At 45.2% G+C, this 12,817-nt stretch overlaps 1 long non-coding RNA gene across 1 annotated transcript in view; it reads right to left on the reverse strand.

Annotated features, from left to right (window-relative positions):
- LOC141411488 (uncharacterized) overlaps nucleotides 1-12,817 on the reverse strand; it is a 27,722-nt gene continuing 14,905 nt past the window's right edge. Inside the window, exons 2-3 of the long non-coding RNA XR_012436279.1 lie at nucleotides 5,018-5,203; nucleotides 1-4,931 (exon numbers count right to left, since the gene is read on the reverse strand). This is a non-coding gene — a long non-coding RNA (uncharacterized lncRNA). The remainder of the gene's footprint in view (nucleotides 4,932-5,017; nucleotides 5,204-12,817) is intronic.

Consider the following 12,817-nt stretch of genomic DNA (forward strand, 5'->3'; position numbering starts at 1 on the left):
CTGGCCCCTTTCCACTCCCTGGGTTCCTGTCTCGCCAGGTGATTTCTCCTTCTCTCACACACTTCCACCATGATGCTATCTGCCAAGATGTAATGCAGCCAGAGAACCCTTGAAAGAGCTGAAGTCATGCTTTGTGGACTTTTCACTTCCAAAATCATGAGCTAAATAAACCGCTTTTTTTATGCATTACCTAGTCTCAGGTATTTTGTTATAACAATGTAAAACAGACGAAACAACCTATTTATTTCACAGGGTTGTTCATATTAAATACACGATGTGTGTAAAGACATTCTTGCTGTGATAGCTACATAGTAAATTCACACATCTATTATTATTATTCTCATATCAGAATGTCTCAACATTTCTTTTCTACCAATGGTATGTTTTTCAGATATCTATTTCTGCCACAGATTTTCCAGCACCTGCAGAAAGAATCACATGAAACATGTTTTTCTGGATGGTTTAGCAAACGCTAACATACTTTCTGATTTGTAGAGCTGCTGCAGGAGGAAGTGGACAATCTAACTAAGAAGCCCAGAGGGCTCCAAATGGATCAACACTCCAACCACTGTTCCCTCAATTTAGAAATTTTGTACAAATCAAGGACAAAAGGGGGCTCAAATTGAGTAGAGGAAAGTGAAATAAAGTTTTTCTGAAAAAAGGGGGATTCAAGTCTCATGTGCCAAGTTCACAGCAGGGGCCTAAGCATTGGTGGACTTGACTTCAGAGCGGCATGTGGCTGATGGTGGCAGTAAGTCTTGCCCAGTGTCTGTGGCCTAGAGAGCAGTGGATAGGCATTCCTTCTCCTCCCCTCCCCTCTACACCTAGCCAAAGGGTATCCCTCCATGGGTTGTCCTGGCCTTAGGAGGGTACAGGACTACTCTTTAACAGCGACACCATGTGGCAACAAGAAGAAACTGCAGGGCTGGAGCTGGGGACTGCAGTTTTATTACCTTGTTATCTTGTCGTCTTGGAGCTGAGGGTTGATCAGGTCTTCTTGGACAATCTGCCCACTTCCGGGCAGGAAGGGAATTTTGAGAGGGACAAATTGGGCTTTCTGTTCAAAGGGTCTGGGTGCTCCAAATATTAATTTTTTAAAGAAGAATGTGGAAGAGGCATGATCATATTTTTACACTGTACTTATAAAGCAAGTCTGACAATTCACATCTAAAATTTTAGCCAACCACTTAGCAGATTGCTATAACCTACTGATACAGTATTTTGGAAGGATAATTAGAGATTTAAGCTATTTATAATATAATGTCTATTTTAAAAACCAGAGTATAAAACTGTACGTACGTATGGCTCAGTATGTCATATATTAATCTGTCAAAATAGGATCATATGAACAAGAGGTACCAGAGATGCTCTGGGTTGCGGGTCTGGGTGGTTTATGTCTTATCAGCATGCACCAGCTAGCAGCATTGGCCTTCCTTTCGCCCAAGCTGACTTCAGCTTCAACGCTGAGGCCCTCCCCTAATACCTCCAATTCTCTACAGCTGGGGGCAAGGGGAGGTCTCTCTCTTTGTTTTCTTTAATTCCTGCCTTGACTTATAAAAAAGTCTGCAGGCTACATGTTTACCACGCAGAAGAGTAGTATAAGGAGAGCTTCAGATGCTTCGCTCCTTTATCCTCCTCCTCAGGGGAGAAGTGGTTATCTGCCTGGCAGGGCCGTTTATTTGGGATCTTGGGAGAGGGGAAAGTCCACCTTGGCCAGGGACAGACTAGTTTTCAAGGCAGCTGACCCTGTGTGGCTGTCAGACTATAGCTGTTCTCAGGTGGTGACACTTGAAGGCAGGCCCTGAGTGGCTGGCAGCCTGAAGGAGCAGTGCCTCATTTATAAAGACACCTGCAGGATCCTTTTTAGCTGATGTAATGTTTTCATCTTTGCACTTTGGCAGGTTATGCAGATTAGAAAACAATTTACCTGGCATGACTCGAGTACACCGAACAGGCAGGACATTGGGAAGGAAGGAAGCAAGGGAGCTGGCAGCACACAGAGCCTTTGGCCTGAGGACAGAAAGTGTCAGGTCTGAGGCTTATTGGACTTCAGACCCCCTGTTCCTCTCACCCCTGCTCTGCTGGCCATCACTGGCCACAGGTCCACCGGGTTTGTCATGGGAGGCAGGCACTGGTGGAAGGTAATGGAGGATGGGAGAAGCTGAGCCATTCCTCCCCTTGCTCCACAGCCCCTCCACGGCTTGGACCCCCAAGAAAGTCCTGCCAGGGCTCCTGCTTCTTCTGGGGTCACGCACAGTTCACTGCCTTTGTTCCTGTAGGCTGGAACAAATAAGTGGCAGTGACTTCTAGTTATTGATTAGATCTCAGTGGCCTCATGGTGCCTCAGTGGCCTTCAGCTCTTTCTTTACTCTTGAAGTCAAATTCTTTTTGTTTGTTTGCTTGTTTTTGTTGTTGTTTTTGTTTTTGTGGTGTTGGGGCTTGAACTCAGGGCCTACACCTGGAGCCACACCACCAGCCCTTTTTTTTTGTGATGGGTTTTTTTGAGATAGGGTGTCGAAAACTATTTGCCTGATCTGGCTTCGAACAATGATCCTCCTGATCTCTGCCTCCTGAGTCACTAGGATTACAGGCTGAGTCACTAGCACCCTGCTCAAGTTCTTCTATTTATTTCTCTCTGTCTTAAATACTTGGAGACATTTCCATTTTCTTGGTTGGACTTTGAATGATAATATCTGCTGTGTTCTGAATGTGTCCTCCATTTCATGTATTGAAAACAATAGCCAGGGCTACACTGTGGGGAGGTGGGTACCTCTGGGAGGTGTACCATGTGAAGATGTAGCAAGAAGGCCTTCCCAGATGCCAACACCTTAGTCTAGAACTTTCCATCCCCCAAGACTGTAAGAAATAAACTGTCCTTTAGAAATTTCCCAGTCTCCAGAATTCTATTAGAGCTGAACAAAGTGAACCAAGACAGCCTCAGCTTGATTGTCGCTTAAAGCCTGAGCATGGCAGTCTTCAGCTGTTGGGTGGAAGGGTGGCCTGTGCTCTCACTGTCAGACCTAGGGTGTGATGAAGGGGGCTGAAGTATGTGAGAGGTCCAGATAAACATTCCTAAGAAAGTCACACCAGTGGCAATGCCATCCTCCACGACCACGGCCCTCCCTTCTTCCCTGTCACCACTCTTATCTCTCCTCCAACCTCAGGTATTAATGGCATATTTTATTTCTCCAGGGCCTTGCTCTAAGCTGGCAGTTAATTAATTCCTCTGGAAATGTCGTCCAATGACTACTTAAGAATTAACCAGTTTCAAGGGTATTTTTATAGAAGAAATAAAGTGTTTATATCTTTTCTGATTATAAAAGTAATAAAGGCTCTTATAGACAGACATCTGAGTTAAACATATATTAAAAAACTAAAAACAGTTATATTTCCAACTCCCCAGAAATAACCCCTTTTAACTTCATGGTTGTGAAGGTTTTTTTATTGTCTTTTTAATGTGTGAATGTTGGTGGTGTGGCATGTTTATAACTGAGATTCTGTCTCACACACTTCTGGACCCTTGCTTTTACCACTTAAGAAGCAAAGGCTCTTTGAAGCCAGAAAAGCCCTACTTCCCACCCCATAGCATGAAATTAATTCTGTTTAACAGACAAGGACCTGTGTCTCCCTCCCGAGTGCTGGAATCTGGTACAAAGAAAGGATGGATTTGGAGGCAGACTAACAAGCACCACATACAGAATCCAGGAGCAGTCCTGAGTGTGCACACAAATCAAGTGACAGTGACAATGTGGCTTTTGGGGGAAGTGGGCAGCTACAACTATACTACCTCTACTTTACCTGAAAGAGGAATGTGGGGGCTGGGGATATAGCTCAGTGGTTAAGTGTTTGTCTAGCATGCACGAGGCCCTGGGTTCAATCCCTCGTACCACAAAAAAAAAAAAAAAAAAAAAAATCACTCCCTCTTGGAGGTGGAGGTGGGGCTGCCGTGGTGAGTGCCATTTGCAATGGGCAATGGTGTGCACACAGGGAGAATTCAGAACCCCTTGAGAGTCTGGGGCTTCTGAATCCAGGAATAGTTCATCTGAGCTTTAGTTTGTAATTTATGGAGAAAAAAAAAAAAGCCTTTTGGATGTGATATTGCATATAATTACACATAGCACACAGAGGGACAGGACTAAAGTCTCCACCTCCTTCACAAAGATGCAGGTGTCTCCCCCCCTTGCTGAGCCTTTCTGGTCTATGGAATGTTCTGTCTAGGGTGATGGCCTAGGGGATATTATGCTAATAAAAAGCAAGAGAAATGCTGGAAATGATTTGCATAGGAGGCACCTGCCCCAGCAATGCTTGAAGAGGAAGTCCCCAGGGAGGCGCCCCACATAATGGGCCTTCCTTTGTCAGCCCTGGCTCTGAAAGAAGTGGCTGAGCCTAGAAAAAAACAACTTCCCAGTTTCTCTCTATCCCAGGGAGCGCTGGCAAGGCTTGGGACCAACGTTTGCACTTGAATGTTCTTGCCACAACTGTGTGTGAATTTGCATTGTACTCTGTGCTAGGAATTCTAGAACACCCCCCTGGACTCTGCCCCCAGCGACATCCAGTTGCCAAGGGTGGTGGGGTAGTGGGGGAGAAAAAGGTGTCCCCAGACACTGGTACGTTTACACAATCATGCTGAACCTTCATCCTGGTGGGGGGCGTTCCAATACCAAGCTACCAGCTACTGGGGATACTACCTTCCAGCCCCCATCTTTCATTAACGTCAGGGACTATGGCTGAAGGCAAGCTTACCTCGTTTTTATTGCTGATGGAGACAAAGAGGGTATGTGGGTCTTGCAAAGGGGTCTCTGAACCCCGGGTTCCAGAACCTTCCACCATCCTTTCTTCAAAGGAAATGCCACCTCACCTGTGAGCCAGTACAATTTGGGGTGTTTATGGGAGGGAATGTGTCCTGATCCAAAGCCTGCTTCGGACTGGAGCTGGGGAAAGAGGAAAGGACAGCATCATGGAGCATCTGCCAGGTTTTTTGTTCTGTAAATTCTCCCCACCCCACCCCCACACCTACCTGCTGGACAGCCGCCACTGTCCTGCCACTGCCCCTTGGACGCAGTGGAGGACGGAAGCTGAGCAAAGCTAGGAGCCTCTCTCAAGGTCAAGGAGGCTGAGGTCCACATCCAGGTCAGCCTGGCGTTCACGTTCCTCACGCGCCTGTCTGTTGAGCTGTCAGTCAGCATTTTGCTCAAGGCCAGGACTGCAGGGGAAACAAACACAGGGCTTGTGGTGGAAGCAGGTCTCCGAGAGATCCAGATGTGCAATGACAGGTACGGGTGGTGCTGTGAGGAAACCGAGAGAGGGACCTGCACTCCTGACCTGGGTGGGACCCCGGCTCTGGCTGAGCCTGCAAGGTGAGTTAGCCAGGCAAAGAGAGATGAGGGCAGCCATTCAGGGCCAAGCCCTGCAGACCTGGAGGGAAGGTGGAGAGACTGTGCAGAGGTGCACTGCCTGGCTAGCTTGGTAAAGACCTGGGTTTATCTCTGTTGCAGGGACATAATCAGATCAGTTTGTCAGTTCTTTTCATTTCTTCGGCTTACTGTTTGTTTGTTTTGAGACAGGATTTCAGTTTATAAGCCCAGGCTGCCTCAGCCTCTCAAGTGCGGGCATTACAGGCGTGTGGCATCACACCCAGCAGATTAGCATTTAAAAAATGTTAAAACAACCATGTCTGTCAACAGAAGACTGGATACACAGGGCTGACGTTGTGGCTGAAGCACTTGAGTGCCTGCCTAGCAAGCATGAGGCCCTGAGTTCAAGCCCCAGTACTGAAAGAAAAGGTGAGAAAAGAATGCATACACAAGCCGGGTGCCAGTGGCTCCTAGCTCCTCAGGAGGCAGAGATCAGGAGGATCTCGGTTCAAAGCCAGCTTGGGTAAATAGTTCATGAGACTCTATCGCAAAAAAAGTCCTGATGGAGTGGCTCAAGGTGTAGGCCCTGAGTTCAAACCCCAGTACTGCAAAAGAAAAAAAAAAAGAATGGATACACAAAATGTGAAATATTACTCAGCCTTAACAAGGAAGAAAATCTCGTCACAGGCTACAACTACATGATCTCTAAGGACATTATGCTGAGTGCAGTTAGCCAGTCACATAATGACTGATAATGGTGTGATTCCACCTACCAGAGCAGTCAAATTCATAAGACACACAGTAGAATAATGGTTGCCAGGGGATGGAGGAATGGGGAGTTGTCATCTGGCAAGATGAAGAGTTTTGGAGATGAGTTATGCCACTGAACTGTCCACTGAAAAATGAAGATGGTGACCTTTATACTATGTGTATTTCACCACAATAATGAAAGAACAGCCCAGCTGCCAAGCAGAGAGCGGGTGAGAGGGAAAGCAGAAGGGGAGACTTTTCAGCAGGCCAGGTGAGAGAAAATATTCTGTGCATCTGTCTCCTCAGAGGGAGATCTCTCTGCTTCAACCTTGGCATTTGTCACAGTGAGGGCTGCCTCCTTCCACAGTGAGCACCTGTACAAATTCATCAGAGGGCCACCTGTGGGCAGGAGGCTGTGGAGAAGTGGATTCTACCTTCAGGTGCATGCACTGGGCTGTCTACACAACAGGTAGGCTGGGCTGGGCCTCCAGCACCAGTCATCACAGAACTTTGAGGATGAAGCAATAAACTGCAGCCAGTGTCCCCAGGGAACCACCTGTGGCAAGTGCCTTCCAAAGTTTTCAGATTTAGGTTGTTTAATATAAAAATGACTAAGTGATGCTAGCCATGGGTAGGTCCCCAGCACATGGGGAGCCCATGGGAGATTTGGCTACCCCAAGCTCCACCAGACCTTCTTGGGTCTCCACACCAGGATGGAGGGGCCCTCCCCACGCAGCCCTGCAGTCCTCCTAGATGTTTTCCCTGGGTGTCCGAGGTTGGCCTCCTGGTAGTGAGGCAGTTTATTAACGAGAATAAATACTGGTTTTAAAAAACCTATGCGATAGTAACTCTTTATCCACAGTTTCACTATCCACAGTTTCAAGTACCTAAGGTCAACCATAGTCTGAAATTATCAAATGGAAAATTCTAGAAGAAAAAAATTCGTAAGCTTTAAATAACTTTTATTTCAGTGTATTGTTAGAATTGTTCTATTTTATTACCAAGTGTTGTTAATCTCTTACTTAACTAACTTATCAATTAAACTTTACCATAGGTGTGTATGGCTAGGAGATATATATGTATATATATATATATGATTTGGCACTGTCCAGGGTTCCAGCATCCTCTGGGCATCTCGGAGAGTACCTCCCAGAGCTAAGGGGGACTGCTGAATAAGCCTTGTTCTCATGGATGGACAGCGTTCTGACTCAAGAACAAAGATGATATGATTTTAGAGACTTCCCCAACAACAGAGCAACTCTTAGTTAGTGCATGCTATTAGCCTTTTCACCCTGCCTTCCTTTCCCATCCCAGCAGCACCACCTGGCTCTCTGGGTCTTGAGGATGAGTGAAGTGGTGGGAAAGAGAGGCCTGAGGCATGTGTGCCTCTATCACAGACAGGCACAGATACCAAGGTGACCAAAGGCTCAGACCCAATTTTCCAGGCTGTGAGGGACAGGACAACTGTGAGGTTACAACTTCTGTAACCATGGGCAGGTCATATTGCCAGCCTGGGCGTCAGTTTCTCCATCTCCACACAATTCCCTCCAATACTCAGGTCACATACCACCCAGAGGGCATGCAACAACCCCCAAATCCAGGGAGCACACACCAGCTACTCCAGCGAACTGATTGTCCTCGGATCCCAACACTGGAAAATCCTCAACTGAGTCATTTCTTCCAACTCTTCCATCTCCCAAATGACTTTCCCTCTGCATATTGGGGTCCAACTTTGCCTCTTTGCCAGAGGGCAGTGAGGCAGAGTGTGAGGAACGTGGTTTGGGAGTCAGACAGAGGTGAGTTTAGAATTCTGAGCCAATCCTTGTTAGCTGTGTGATATTGTGCAAACTATTAACTTCTCACCTGGAAAAAAATGAGGATGAAACAGTATCTGTCAGGACCATCGTAAGGATGAAAAATGACAGGAGAACCACTTAGCTCAGTCATTGGAAGTGGCATTGTAGCATGATGGCTAAAAGCCCACACTCTGAGGCAGGCAGACTTGGATTCAAATCCACTTCTGCTTCTAGCTAGAAGGCTGAAGATAGCATACACTAAATAAGAGTTGCTCTGTTGTTGGGGGAAGGCTTTAGCTGTGTGCAGGTTAAAAGAGGCTTTCATTTTCACATGGGTTTTGAGGACAGTAGCCACAAATCAGAGTGCATCTCAGTGCTCTGAGGTACAAAACCAGGGTGCAGGAAACGTGATCTGAAGGAGTGAGTTTCACCAAAATGTTCTGCAGGCAAACCTTCACATAAGATCAAAACTTTCATCCAGCCTAAATAATCTCAGTGTCTTCTTTAGGAAGTAGATGGTATCTGCAGTTGGATTCTGTGACCACAAAGCCACTTGAGAGGAACCATATTGTTTCCAATAAGGAAGCCAGTGTAGACATCTGGGACCTCTGTGGCTGTCCACAGGGCCTGAGGTTGCTATAGTAAACCCAGCTGGGATTACAGATGTGTACCACCACTCCTGGCCCTGGATTTCTTAACTGAAAAGCAAAAAAGGAATCCCAAAGAATTTAAGGGAAAAATGTGGGTGCTTGTTTGTTTGTTTGTAGTGCTAGGGATCAAGCTCAGGGCCTCTTGCATGTCAGGCAAGTGTTCTATCACTGAGCCCCCCTACATGGGAGGAAGTTCTACCTACCACTTATTTTTAAAAATAGAACAAACAAAAAACAACAGAATCCTAAGCTGAGTGCTAGTGGCTCCTGCCTGTAATCCTGGCTACTTAGGAGACTGATATTGAAGATCACAGTTCCAAGCCAGCCTTGGCAAACAAGTTCTCAAGACCCCCTAACAATGGAGAAACACTGGGTGCCATGGTGCACGCCTGTCATTTCAGCTATGGCAGGAAGTGTAAAAGGGAGGATTGCAAACCAGACTGGCTTAACCAGAGCAGAAAGGACTGCAGGCATGGCTCAAGTGGTAGAGTGGATGCCTTCCAAGGGTGAAGTCCTGGGTTCAAATTCCAGTACCACCAAAAAAATTAAAACACAAACAAAAAACAGTATACCATCCATTTCTGGTCTTTTTTGTTACTCCTGTCACCAGAAGAAACTGTAAGGTAAGAACTATGTACAGTCAAATTTGACTCTATGAGCCTGTTGAAGGCAAGCCTGTGACTTCTCCATTGTATGCCCAATTTTTTTCCAGTTCTTCTGTGCCCCTCCATCACCCAGGGGGTGGGGGTGAACTCTGTATTCAGACCTGACACTATCCATCCCTTTGTTGGCGACTGGTGAGTGCTTAGCTGAACTCAAATCTACATCAGTCCCCAGAGCAGGACTTCCTCCTTCAAAACCTTCTGTCTCATCTTCTTCTCTGATACATTAACTCTTTTGTTGAGTAATTATTTTGAGGACTTCCATATGTGATATGTGCATATATCACATATGGAATATATATACATATTTCTGTTTGTATATATATTTATTTATAACAGAAATGATAAACTCAGAAGGTTGCAACCAATTATTAAATTAGATTAAAGTTGTTCATTATAATTGAACTCCATAGCATTTCAAAAATCAGTATTTTGAAGAGCAGTTTTAGGCATCACACGCACAGCATTGCCACAACTGACGTCTTGCACAGCGTGACACCTTTGTTATACTCCATGACGCTACATCAACATTGTCACCTGGAGTTCATGGCTTACACTGGGGTTCACCCTTCGTGTATATTTGATGGGTTTGGACCAATCAACGTGGAATGATGTGTGTTCACCATGACTGAATCACGCAGCACGGTTTCACTGCCTTAAAAACTCTCTGTGTTCCACCCATTCATCCCTAACCACCAACCACCACTGGGCTCCCCAGTGTGGCATTTTCCAATATGTCACAGGACTGAAATCAATGGCACACTGGCTAATAATCTAACAGTTAGTCAGGAACTGAAGCAGAGTGGCAGGTCCGACGTGGTGTGACATGAAGCATCACTCATTCTCCTCATGCTTGTATCTTACTCTACAAAATGAGAGGGGGGAGCCAAATGCTGCCATGCCTCGGTATTCAGGTGGATAAAAATTCACTTGACTCTACGAGCCCCCTGAAGCAGGGCCTATGACATTCTTCTCCACTATGTGCCCAGCTTCTAGAACAATCTCTGAAACACAGTGAGTGCTCAGAACTGCGTGTCAAATACTTTCTTTTCACTTACGTTATTTTCATTTAATGGTCATAATTTATCAAACATTAAAGTCAATTAAAACACAATATCTTCTCAAGTCAAGCTATGTATTTTTTTTCTCTCATGGTGCTAGGGATCAAACCCAAGGCCTTGCATATGCTAGACACAAATATAAATTTCATGACTCTTCATCATGACCCTAGTACTTTCTCTTCTCTATCAAAAAGTGCAAAAGTGACCAAAAGGTACAAGTGTGTCAGGAACCATGTATGTGATTAATAACTCAGATAATGGGATGGCTGAAAAAGGGTAAAAATTTATTTAACAGCTACTGAACTGATACCATTTCACAAATACAGAAAACTGGAAAAACTCAAGTAGCACATCCCTTGACAATAGACATAGTTACATAATTAAATCCCACCACACTGTGTTTCAAAGAGTAAAGACTCACTAAGGAAGTAATTTCTACTTCCTTCCTGACTTATTTTTATAAATTTCTAACAGGCAAAGTTCTTAGTTCTATCTGAAGTTTTCTATGTTGTCACATGAAAATTAATTTAAGAAGGTGCTATGTAAATACAAAATCCTATCCATTAAGATTGGTTTATTTGTATAAGAACGATTTCACATATACAAGTGGTGAACTTCAGGTCTCAGCATGGCATTTGTGTGGTTGTCAACAGCAGCCCTTACTCCGTCAGTGACTGGGACTGGGTTGTTGAGAGAGCCATCATTCTTTGTCTGGTGGCCTTACTCCTTTTTTGCCCTCCTTTTTTACAGGATGCGTTCTGTAGTCGTCCACTGAACACTGCAGCAGGATGTGTACACATCATACATAACATTCATGTATAGGCAGATTTTTCTTTTTACTGACCTCCCCTTGACCAACCATACAGAGTAACCACTGGTCTTTGCGACCTCTGCTAAGCATAGTCTCCCTGATGTCCCCAGTGTGGGGCACCCTGAGCACCAAAGCCTGTACTCTGCATACACCTGCATACTTCTCTCACTGTGCATTATTCTCTGGCCAAAAGTCACTTGTGTTTGTCCCCAAATCCTTTCTTCCTAGTCATACTAGATATTAAAGGGCTTGTGGAGTGGCTCAAGTGGTAAGAGCACCTGCCTAGCAAGCATGAGGCCCTGAGTTCAAACCACAGTGCCAACAAAAAAAATAAATAGACACATACAAGATATTATAATTACACAATTTAATTAAGTACAGTCACATGTTGAAAATAATAGCTCTGTCATTGCTGGACTGCATATACCCTACCACGGTGGTCCTGTGAGATCACAATATAGCCAGGCTATACCATATAGGTTTGTGTCAGTATACCATAGAATGCAGGCACAATGACAAAATTGCCTCATGACTCATTTCTCAGAATGTCTTCCTGTGACTGAGGGATGCAGGACTGAATGACATGTGTCATTGAATTGTGAGGGCAGAAAGAAAAAAATAAAATAAGCCACAGATCTCAATAACAAGGGAGTTGCTAAAAATAAAGACTCCTGACGTAGACAGTCATGGTAGGGAGACGGTTAAGAACCTGGGGAGGGCACATGTCATCACTCTACATCCTTGTTTCCCAAGTGTCTCTGCTTCTCGCAGTGTTCACAGGCGTGATTATGCAAAAGACAAAGTGAAACTCCACGCAGCAAAACAAGTGTTGGCTGTACAACAAAGGGCAAGCAAATAAATGCAGCTGTGCATTCTCTAAGTAAAACCAAATATTTAAACGAGTATGCATTTTTTATCACTGGTTGAGTCACACAAGGAGGCTCGTACTGCTACCTTTTAAAAATGGGGTTACCATTCCCATGTGTTTGACGTATCACAATTCAGTAAGCTCATAATTAATTTTTGCTCTATTAGGTAGTGTAAGTTTAAAAAACACAGCTACAATGGACATTTGTTCATGCATTTTTGCTTGTAGAAAGGCTAGAAACACCTTTCTAGGGTTTGGTAAACGCTCCCTCTGGCTTTTCAATATCCTTCACATTTTCCATATCCTTCATATTAGTGGATTCCTGGGTAACCAGCTACCCCACAGCTTCGTGCCTTAAGCAAGCACGGATCTGAGGGCCGACCACGACTCAACACTACTCACACTCGGGGGGGTCCCACTCAGCTGCAGCAGAGCCTCTGGGCATGTCCCAAGAATTTGCTGTGAAATCTCCACATTTCCGACTGCTTTCTGCAAACAAACTGCGCAGGTAGAAATAGGGGGCAAAGCAGAGAATTCAAAACCATGTCGGCCTACACTATCTCCCCACCTCCTCCTTGCCCCAGTGCTATGTGAAGGACAAGGGATAAAAGCATCAGGGGTCCCAAGTCAGAACACTGCCCTGAAAAGTCAAGAGAGAGGTTCCGGGGCAGGCCAGGAACCCTGCTTTAGCTGGATGTGACTCGGCTCCCAGGTCCCCCCTAAAGCAGTGGGAGTAGAAAGCCTAGGAATAGCTTTTATTCTGTGCTCATCTGATCCCCACAGCTGGGTGTGCAGTTAATAATTACTGCTTTCTTTTTTAAACACTACTTGAGCAAAGCTGTGGTGTCACCAGGAGAGGAGGCGA

Source organism: Castor canadensis, chromosome 10, assembly GCF_047511655.1.
Source record: "Castor canadensis chromosome 10, mCasCan1.hap1v2, whole genome shotgun sequence".
NCBI classification, from domain to species: domain Eukaryota; kingdom Metazoa; phylum Chordata; class Mammalia; order Rodentia; family Castoridae; genus Castor; species Castor canadensis.